The sequence below is a fragment of the Erigeron canadensis genome, chromosome 6 (assembly GCF_010389155.1).
Source record: "Erigeron canadensis isolate Cc75 chromosome 6, C_canadensis_v1, whole genome shotgun sequence".
NCBI lineage: Eukaryota > Viridiplantae > Streptophyta > Magnoliopsida > Asterales > Asteraceae > Erigeron > Erigeron canadensis.
Window position 1 is genome coordinate 8,617,751 of NC_057766.1, and position 11,502 is coordinate 8,629,252.

Sequence of the window (11,502 nt, forward strand, 5' to 3'; positions counted from 1 at the left end):
AATCTCGATCATTATTATAATTTCGTCTAATTTAGAGATTATGACGTGGAAATTATTAGAAAATTAAACATTTGATATAGTTCAGTTAGACGTATACTGATGACGTATGCTATTAGTTATTTAGACGTATGTCGAGTCTTGAAAATAACTTTAAATATTTTATTTGGTCAAACGGTATTTAATCATAAGCATTTTACCAAATTAAGGGTACAAAATATCCTAAAAAGGAGCCACATAGGTCGGCCGCTTTGTTTGTGGTGGGAATTAGAACACCAAACACCCCTTCCCTCTTTCTTTCTTTGCCTGGTCGACACAAAGACACACACATAACACACAACACAAAACACTTTATGTTCTATATCATTTTGGCAAGGAGGAATCAAAGGGGATTTAAGGGAAATAATCATTTTTCAATGATAATTAAGGTTTTGGCATCATCATCTTCATCTTTTCTTTAAATTCTTCAAGAACACAAATTGGTAAGTAAAGTTTTCTTAAACTTTGACTTGTCTAAATTAATTCAAGGGTTTGTTTCAGTTTTGTTAATTAAATTAGATAGCCTTGGATTTGAAAAGAGTTAGTACATATGTTGTTGATTTGATTTTTGATTTGAATTAGGTCTGGAAATCAAAATGGTTAAAATTGTTGATGATATACCCATACAGAGCTCTAGCTCCGTACCCGAAGCAGAAGCAGAATACGAAGACACCTTCGTACAGGTAATAAATATACATCTGTCCATAACGGAGCTTACCTCCGATCAAAACGATTATCCCGGAGCCCTAAAGGTAACGATTACTCAGCTCCGAGGAGATATACAAGAAAGATCGGATTAAGCTCTTCCCTATAATTATCCCATTAAACATATATCAAAATTCCGATATACTCGAACGTGACTTTGTAACAAGATTACCACGAATCTCCTCAAGAAAGAAATAAAATATTCATAAAGGAGGAAGAGATTTACCCTAATTCTCTGACCCCCCTCTCCAAGTTATCCACCCTCTATATAAATAGCGAAAGAGCCTCACGGCACAAGGATCATACGCATCACATACATAAACCCTCACTTATAATTTATTCGACCTCCGAATAAACCCTAAACAAATCCCTAAAACCCTAAGTCGAACGCGAACGGCTTAGGATCAACAAATCATAGGCGTAAAGCGGTCTCCGACCCTTTGACCGTAAGGGAATCGCCGATAAAACTCCCCCAACCATACTCACACCTCCGGTTGAGCCATAGTGCAATTATTTGATCAAACAATTGTGAAATGGGTTTTGGTTTAAGGCTGTTTTCTAGGATTATTTATACTCATAGAAGGTTATGTTAAGGATTGGGACATTGATTTTGAGCCTAGCCTAGTAAATTTGAGTGTTGAACCCGTTTTCGCGAACAACAAGAGCACGGCCTTTGTGTCAAAGCACGACCTTTTACAGAGGTTGTCCTTTTTCAGAGCACGACCCTTGTTAGGAGCACAACCTTTGACAAAAGTCGTCCTCCTCAGTAAAGGTCGTCCTCCTCCTGGAATTTTTGTAACTTTTTCGTTTGGTTAGCAATCGACTTTTGATGATCCAAAACTTATTTACTAGTGTTATATAATCATAAAAAAGAGTATCAAACTTGTTAAAACACACATTTAAACACTTTAATTTTCCATCCATATTTAGTGACAAAAGATGAACTTGAGTTATGATATAGACTAACTATTAAGGTGTATATTATGGACATTTTGTTATGACAATGTCAATGACGTTAGTAACTTGAGTCAAATATATATTGAACATTAAATCACATTCTTGGTCGTGGCATTCTAGGGTCTATAGCTAAGTAGTTGTACGTAGGATACTAGTCGTCGTGAGATTTGATCCTCACCATTGGTGCTCATATCCTAGGTGTTGGATAGACGTGGAGACTAGACTGCTCATTTTCTCGAACTACTTATACTTTTAGCTCGTTGATCGCTGTCACACCCCGACTAAGGCGGAAAACTCGGGATGCGACGTGTAGTACACGCGTCATGGATGTTATGTAGAGTGACTAAATGAATGCTCAAATTAACTCACATTTCATTTAAATTCAAACATAAACATGCAACAAAGAATCAACATCCATCAATACATAGATAAAGTCCCATGTAGGGGAAAGATTCACTTAGGCATAAGGCCATAGTCTAAACATAAAACAACAAGTAGGCACAAAAATATGCAGCTCCAAATCCTAGTCTGAGTCTGCTAAAGTCCACCATGCTATCCTCCTTAGCCACTTCTAACTTGATTAACTTGCAACTTGAAAGGATACTAAAAAGCATCAACACAAAGGTTGGTGAGTTCGTAAGTTTGAAATCATGCTTGTTTACTTGAAAACGTTTGTATGAATTAGTTTGTACCGTTAAGTATGAATACACGAGTAACAATGTATGAATACGTATGAGCGTGACCTTACAGTCATAAACATTACCTGGCTAGATTAAATAACAATGCGTGCCCTTACAGTCATAACCATAACCTGGCTAGTGTGGTGCACAAAGCAACCAGCGAATATCAATGCGTGCCCTTACAGTCATAAACATGACATGGCTAGTATGAATATCGTGCACTTACAGTCATAAACATGACATGGCTGGTATGAATAACAATGCTTGCCCTTACAGTCATAGAAATGACCTGGTTGGAATCCTCATAGAATGTATACAATATCATACAATAGTCTAATAGCCATCGAATAATAGTAGCGAAAGCAGTTTCAACATTATCAACAAGGAACACACAAAATATCATGTAGTACAGTCTATAATCGACAATATAATTGAGAATCCATAGTGTTACCGAATATGTAATCAAATGTATGCCCAAATAGTGAAACCGATTTTGTATCCAAAATATGTAGTAATAATAAGCGTTTCCAAAATATGTAATCATAAGCGTTTACAAAATATGTAATCATAAGTGTATCCAAAATATGAGATTATATGTGTATCCAAAATAGGTAATTATATGCGTTTCCAAAATACGTTATCATATGTGTACCCAAAATAGGTTGCACAAAGTAATATCATATAGTACCAAAGTATATACGTTTTACTATAAAAATGATTTTGTATCCTTTCAGCCCCATGAAAACATGTGAAAAGGGGATTACGAAACTCACCAGAGTGCTAGCAACAAGATTAAGCTACGCAAGATATCAGAAGCAAGTAACCGACACGCAAACAATCTGTTTCAAGTTATCATAATTAAGTATGTGTTCATCATAGGTAAACGTGCTCATAACATGCCGCCAAGTGTTGACTAAGTTGTCTAAAAGCGTACTAGTTTGTCTTTGACCAAGTTTTACAAGTTTGACCAAAGTTGACTAAATTACGAGTTTGACTAAGTTGACCAAATCAACGAAAGTTGACCAAGGTTGACCAAACCGACTGTAACACCCGTGAGTTGACAATTTAAGACTTCAAGTCAAAATAAATCTTTCAGTACATATGACCTTGTAATTTTGGACTCAACCTCGTATTTTAAGTCAACATCGTAATTTAAGTGTAGCCTCGTATTTGGGACGGTATCGTATTTTTGGTGACTAGCCTCGTAGTCGTGATGGCCTAGTATTAAGGCCTTGTATGGAATCCTTCTTATTTGACCCTACCTATAAATACTCTCATTCTCCACACATTCTCACTTTCCACCACCTTAGCCTCATAACAAAAATACACACACACTTTTGCTACCCCATATTCCTTTACTACCCCATCTTTACTACCTCATCATTACTGCCCCATAAACAACAAGCTTTAATGAAATCCAACCTTACTTTTGTTCAGATTTAGTGTCAAAAACTATTTTTCTAACTTCTAAGCATCAACACAGACATCTATTTTGGGCAGATTTGATGTAAGAATCAAAACCCTTTATATGTTCTTCTTTTTGTATTTTTCGGTTTTTCTTTTAATACACACACTACACCCACCAAGTATCAAACTTTTTAAGTCCAAAACGTTTAGAATATATACTACAGCTTTTGTCAAAGTTTCGTGTGATTTCGTTAACAAAATCTTGAGATATAAGGATTTTTGTACACTTTTTATAAACTTTGTTCAAATGGGTTTTCGGGTTTAAGTCCGTTTTTCGAATTTTTGAATTTAGGATTGTTTTCCCATCATATTAGGGAGTCTAAAAGTACAATCTGATGTTAAAAACACCTTTCAGATCGAAAGAAACGATTAGGATTTTCTAGAATGAATTTTGGGGAGGAACAACCCAGTTTGCGACCCCATCAGTTTGTGACCTCGTATTTCCAATTACTACCTCGTATTTCAAATGCGACCTTGTATTTTGAAAGGTGACCTCGTATTTCAATTGTGACTTCGTATTTCCAATTACGACCTCGTATTTCCAATGTGACCTCGTATTTCAAATGCGACCTCATATTTCAGTTTGCGACCTCATATTTCAAATGTGACCTCGTATTTCAGTTTGTGACCTTGTATTTTAAATGTGACCTCGTATTTGGAAATACTACCCCAGATTTACTAGCCTCTTAATTTTTAGCCTCTCAATTGCAATTTTGTCCTTTAGTGAAAATAAGACCACAAATTCAATTTAAGATCTCAAGATCAATTTAAGACCCCGAATTTCAATTGAGACCTCGGACTTCGATTACTACCCCGATTTGGTCAACTTTGGCTGGTTTAGTCAACTTTGATCAACTTTGGTCGGTTTAGTCAACTTTGGTCAACTTTAGTCGATTTGGTCAACTTAGTCAAACTCGTAATTTGGTCAACATTGGTCAAACTTGTAAAATTTGATCAAAGACTAACTAGTAGGCTTTTGGACAACATAGTCAACGCTTGGCGGCACGTTATGAGCACGATTACCTATAATGAAACACATACTTAATTGTGATAACTTGAAACAGATTGTTGCGTGCCGGTTACTCGCTTTCTGATATCTTGCGTAGCTTAATCTTGTTGGTAGCGTTCAGGTGAGCTTCGTAGTCCCCTTTTTACATGTTTTCTCAGGGCTGAAAGGATACATAATATTTTCTGGCAAAACTATATTTATTTGATATGATATTGTGACAACCTATTTTGACTGCACGATTGATAACCTAGTTTGACTACACGATTGTTAACATATTTTAGATACATTTTGATAACATGTTGTGGATACATTTTGGTAACGTGATTTGGATACGCATATGATTTCATGACTTGGATACTTGTTGATTCACATTATGGATACATTTGGATGCATTGGATGTATATTCTTGAGCACGGCTGGTTGTTGAACTATAAGGCCTGACATTTGACTAAACTAGATGCATCGGCTGGTTGTTGAACCGTAAGTCCTGACTAAACTAAATGCATCGGCTAGTTGTTGAACCGTAAACCTTGTGATTATGGAAACATTGTGACGTGGCCTCTTTGACTATACATGAAACGCATCACGTTAACATGACAACCTAGACTACAACTCTACGAACTCACCAACAATTGTGTTGACGTCTTTAAGTATCCTTTCAGGTGCACAGGTTAGAGGTGGCTGAGGAGAGTAGCATGGAGCCTTTATAGCAGACTTTGGACTCTAGGATTCCTTGTTGCTGCTATGTTATCTTATGTTCCCTGTTATGTTAGTATTGCAATATGCCTAAACTTTGATCCCCTGCGTGGGAGTTGAATTATGTTTTATTTGTGTTTGAACCTATGTTGAATGTTTGTGTTAATTTATGCTGAGACCTTCTATATTTTGTGGATTCATCTAGTTTCCCTATGTAATATCCATGATGCGTGTACTATGCGTCGCATCCTGAGATTTCCGTCGTAGTCGGGGTGTGACACCGACCAAAGTTAACTTAAGTTGACCAAACCGACCAAAGTTAACTAAAGTTGACCAAATCGAGGTAGTAATAGAAATCCGAGGTCTTAATTGAAATTTGAGGTCTTAAATTGATTTTGAGGTCTTAAATTGATTTGTGGTCTTATTTCACTAAAAGACAAAACTGAAATTGAGAGGCTTGATTTAAAAGGATAAATTTGAGAGGCTAGTAAATCTGGGGTCTTATTTGGAAATACGAGGTCACATCTGAAATACAAGGTCTTATTTGGAAATACGAGGTCACATTGGAAATACGAGGTTACATTTGAAATACGAGGTCTTATTTAGAAATACGATGTCACATTTGAAATACGAGGTCACATTTGAAATACGAGGTCACAATTGGAAATACGAGGTCACAATTGGAAATACGATGTCACATTTGAAATACGAGGTCACATTTGAAATACGAGGTCACATTTGTAATACGAGGTCACATTTGAAATACGAGGTCACATTTCGACGGGGTCGCAAATTTGGCTGTCTTTCCCTAAAATTCATTCTAGAAAACCCTAATTGTATCTTTTGATCTGGAAGGTGTTTTTATCATCAGATAGTACTTTTAGACCCACTATATGATGGGAAAACAATACTAAAGTCAGAAACTCGAAAACGAACATATATCTCGAAGACTCATTTGACAAAGTTCATAAAAAGTGCACAAAATTTCTTATAACTCAAGATTTTGTTAATGAAATCACACGAGACTTTGACAAAAGTTTTGGTATATGTTTCTAAACATTTTGGACATAAAAAGGTTTGATACTTGGCGGGTGTAGTGTGTGTATTAAAAGAAAAACCAAAAATATTTAAAAGAAGAGCATAAAAAGAGTTTTGATTCTTACATCAAATCCGACCAAAATAGATGTTTATAATGATGCTTAGAAGGTAGCAAAACTGTTTTCAACACTATATCTAAACAAAAGTAAGGTTGGATTTCATAAAACTTGTTGATTTTGGGGTAGTAAAGGTGAGGTAGTAATAGGAAATGGGGTAGTAAAGGTGTGTGTGTTTTTACTAGGTGCTAAAGTAATGAGAATGAGAATGTCAGGGAATAAGAAGTATTTATATGTAGGGTAAAAATAGAAGGATTCCTTACAACTCACGAATATGAGGTCTTATTAAAAAATGCGATGCCGATTTATGAAATATGAGGCTTGACCCAAACACGATGCTAGATTAAAATTACGAGGTCGTTTTTAAAATACGATGCTGATAAACTATTACGAGGTCGCATTTTCAACTTTAAATTTTTAAGTTTTGACTCAAAAGTTTTCGTAGTCAACTCACGGGTGTTACAATCGCTAAGGTGAGTTTATGGCGCCCTTTTACCTTTTTTACTTTGGGCATGAAAAACATGTACTACTGTATATACGACTACTTTATAAATGATTTGTCCTTGTCTATGCCATGCGATTTGGTAAATTAAATCATTTGTCTTATGTCTTGCCATGTTGACGGCTGCCTGAAAATGTGTATACATCTCTTATGAAATATTGAACTAAATGACTTTGACTTACCATGTTGTCGGCTGACTAAATTGTTCTTTGTGTTTGAAGAACTAAAATGTTGCCCCTATGTAGTTATCACCATTATGAGATCCTAATGGTTGTCTTGTCAGCTTTAGTGCCTGACTATCTTTGTTCTAGTCCGCACCCCATTGTAGACGGGAGACCTATGTGAGGTATATTGGTCCGCACCCCATTGTAGACAGGAGAGTTGTGCGAGGTATATTGGTCCGCACCCCATTGTAGACGGGAGACTTGTGCGAGGGAAATTGGTCTTATTGTCGGATATTGATCTCGGTTGTCTTGTCATAATATTGTCGGACTTTGGTGTCGGTTGTCTTGTCTTAAATAACTACATGTCATTGTGTGCTCCCAATGACGACTAAACTTTTGGTCAAACACATTGTAAACTCACCAACTATTTCGATAGTTGATCATCTCAAATTTCATGCTTTTCAGGTAACCAACAGTAAGTTTTGGATCATCTTCGCATTATAGGGCCATCTTTTAACTTTGGACGTACAATTAACTTGAGACATTGGAGGGTTCTCATGCTTTTAGCTTTAATTGTATTAAACTGTTCAGATATTGAACTCGTATTTAGTAGGCCCAGATCCAAATGAGGATGACTTGTATCCGTATTTTGGGGTCCACATTCTATAACGATTGTACTTGTATTTGACTTGTATTTGGTGTGAATGGATGAAATATCTATTAACTACTGTTAGTACGCAATTATTTGTTAACCTTGTATTTCCGCTACAATGGGGTGTGACAAAAAACTGGTATCAGAGCCAAGGTTATAGGGAATACGGAGTTATTCCTCAATCTATAGCCATGGTCACTTCAAAAATGAAATGTAAGTCATTAAGGTTTAGAAAAATTATCTCAAGAGTTATACTATTTGTCGATTGTTTGATCAAATAATCGCACTATGACTCAACCGGAGGTGAGAGCTGGGTTGTGGGTGTTGAACGGCGATTCCCTTACGGTCAGAGGGTCTAGATAACCGCTTTACGCCGGATGGTTTTGTGGCTAAGTCGATTTGTTCGACTTAGGGTTTTATTTAGGGTTTATTCGGAGGTCGAATAAACCGTATGTTAGGATTTTGGAATTATTTAAAAGACTTATTCGGAAGTCGAATAAGTTGTAAGGGTTTATAAGTCGATTTGTGCTCGACTTAAGGGTTTAAGGATGATTAGAATGAATATGCCGTGAGGTTCCTCCTCTATTTATATAGAGGGTAGATAACTTGGAGAAGAGGGTAAGAGAATTAAGGTAAATCTCTTCCTCTTTTGTAAATATCTTGTTTCCTTCTTGAGGAGATTCGTGGTAATCTTCTTACCTAATTGTGTCCGAGTATATCGGAGTCTTTGATATATTTAATAGATTAATTATAGGAAATATTATATCCGTCCTTTATTGTATATCTCCTCGGAGCTAAGTATTTGTTACCTTTTAGAGCTCCGGGGTAACTATGTTGAGCGGAGGCAGAGCTCCGTTATAGCTTTACCTGTTCGAAGATAACTTTGTTTTCTGCTTCTGCTTTGGATACGGAGCTAAAGCTCCGTATGGGTATATCATCATCGATAATTAGACCTAACTTGATCAACTACGTCCCGATTATGTAAAATAGTATAAGACTCGAAATAAATATCCTAAATTGTGTATATACGTGTTAGCTGGGACTATATTAACAACATACTGGAGATGTGGTGGGAATGAATCAGGAACAACAGCATAAGAATCCTCCATTGGTTCCTCACTCTTCTGAAGAGGAACCAATGGAGGATTCGGGCAATGAATCTCGCCCTATTAATCTGGTATCATCATCCAGTGAATCTGGAAATGAGCATGTGTCTATTCATGTTCAACAACCTCTATCACCAGTAGCTCCATATCAGAGGAGGACTACTGAGGGCGCTCGTGTTTCTTATGCTCCTAGAGATCCTTATGCTACAGGTCCTTCTGCACCGCTTCAGGACAACGGTGGTTTTGGTCCTTCATTTCTTCTGGGAGATTCGTATGCTGCAGGTTCCTCCAGAGTATATGTTTACAACCCCAATGTCATTACGCCAGTTGCAACTGCAGTTGATAGGTCGGAATATGCTCTCCAATAAATGTCAAGGATGAACAACTCTCTCATTTGTACTAGAGAGGCGGTTGAGAACCAAGCGCAAGCACTGACCCGAGCTTATCAGCATGCTTCTGAGGCTATAACGGTCGCTAGGAAAGGTAAGAAAACCCTTGGGATGTTCATCTGGATACTGTTAGTTTTTTGTGGTCTTGGTTGTGGCGTTGCTTGTTGTTATCCTTTTCAAGATGTAATCTGTAGTAGTAACGTATTGTAAGCCTAAGAACTTATAACAACTCATACTCTTGTATTTGGGTTGTAGTCTAGTTTTGTGGATGTATTTCCCACGTGTATTGGATCATATTACTCTGACTGTGTAGTATATCATCGTGGATGTAGTTCCCATATGATTTGAATTATGGATGTAGTTCCCACAATATTTTGAAACGTACAAGTCAGACTATGTACAAATTTTGGATATAATGAAATATAATCGTCTTTTGGCTTACATACTTGTTCAGGCTACGTTACTTGCTCATTTCAATTGTAGAATTATGATGTTCCATATTTCCTGTATTGTTTAGTTCATGAGTTCAAGTAGGTCAATAAATTGTGACTTGTGGTTGTATCCTCATATATCTTGGAAAGCTACATTCCGTGTTGTTCTTACGAGAAAACCACTAAATGACAGTTTTGTTCATGTCATAGATTTATGGCTCCCAAGACGCGCAGCAAGGTCCAGAAGAGGACTGCTCCAAAGAGAGCTACTCGATCAACTCCTTTGAATACTGAAGCTGAACAAGAAGAACCTGTGATTCAGCAAGGACCAGAAGCTGCTGCAGCTAATGTGAACCCTGGTCCTGGATCTACCCTAATTGTCGGAGAAGAAAATAATATGGCGGCATTTGTGACACAATAACTATTGGCTGCTATGCCTACTTTAGTCGCTCAGATCACAGTGAGCATGAACGCTAATAACAATCATCATGCTGACAATAGTAACAATGTCGAACCTACTGCTAAGCAAGTTATTCCTCAAGTTCATCTACACGGGAATGACTTTAAGACCTTCACTCAATGCAAATCGAAAGAGTTTCATGGCACCGAGGGTCCCGTCGGTCTAATCAATTTGTTGGAAAGCATAGAGGTAGTGCTTCATATCTGCCTTTGTGCCGAAGAGCATAAAGTGGAATATGCCGCCACTCAATTTCAAAAGCACGCTCTGTAATGGTGGGACGGGCAGATTAGGACCCGTGGTCGAGAGCAAGCTAATAGCATACCTTGGTTGAACTTTAAAAATATGTTGGTGGAAAAGTACTGTCCCATGGAGGAAGTACAGAAAAAGGAAGGCGAATTTTGGAATCATAACATTGTGGGACTGGACAACGAGGGATACACAACTCGTTTTCATGAGCTGACAAGACTTGTTCCTCGTATGGTGGATATGGAGGAGAAATTAGTTGAAAGATACTGTTATGGATTGTCACCTGATATCTGACGGTTGGTAGCCGCTTTAAATCCCTTGACACTTCAAGCGACAATTAGTGTAACCAATCGGATGTTGATAGATTTGAAAATAACAACTGGTTCTTCTGTTGGAACTGAAGTGATCAAGAAAAGAAATGATCAGGCATTTGTTAGTGGTTTTGGCAATGGTGGGAATAGTAAGAGATTTAAAGCTGCCAGAAACTTTGCAGTGGTCTCTGAGGATATCAAGAGAAACCCTGACGCAAACACAAGATGTAACAGATATGGCATACGTCACATGGGAGATTGTCCTACTTGCCACCGTTGTAAAAAGATAGGACATATGGTAAGGTTTTGTAGGGAGAAGATACCAAATCAATGTTATGAATGTGGGAGTGAAACCCATTTGCAACCCGCGTGTCCAAGACTTAATCAAGCCTCGAACAACAATGCTATAGTTCCAATGAGGAACAATGCGGGGAATAATCAAGCTGGAAATCAGGGGAGAAATCAAGGAGGTCAAGGTAGGGGCCGCGTTTTTGCTTTGGATGCTGCTGATGCACGACGTGATCCCAACGTTGTGAT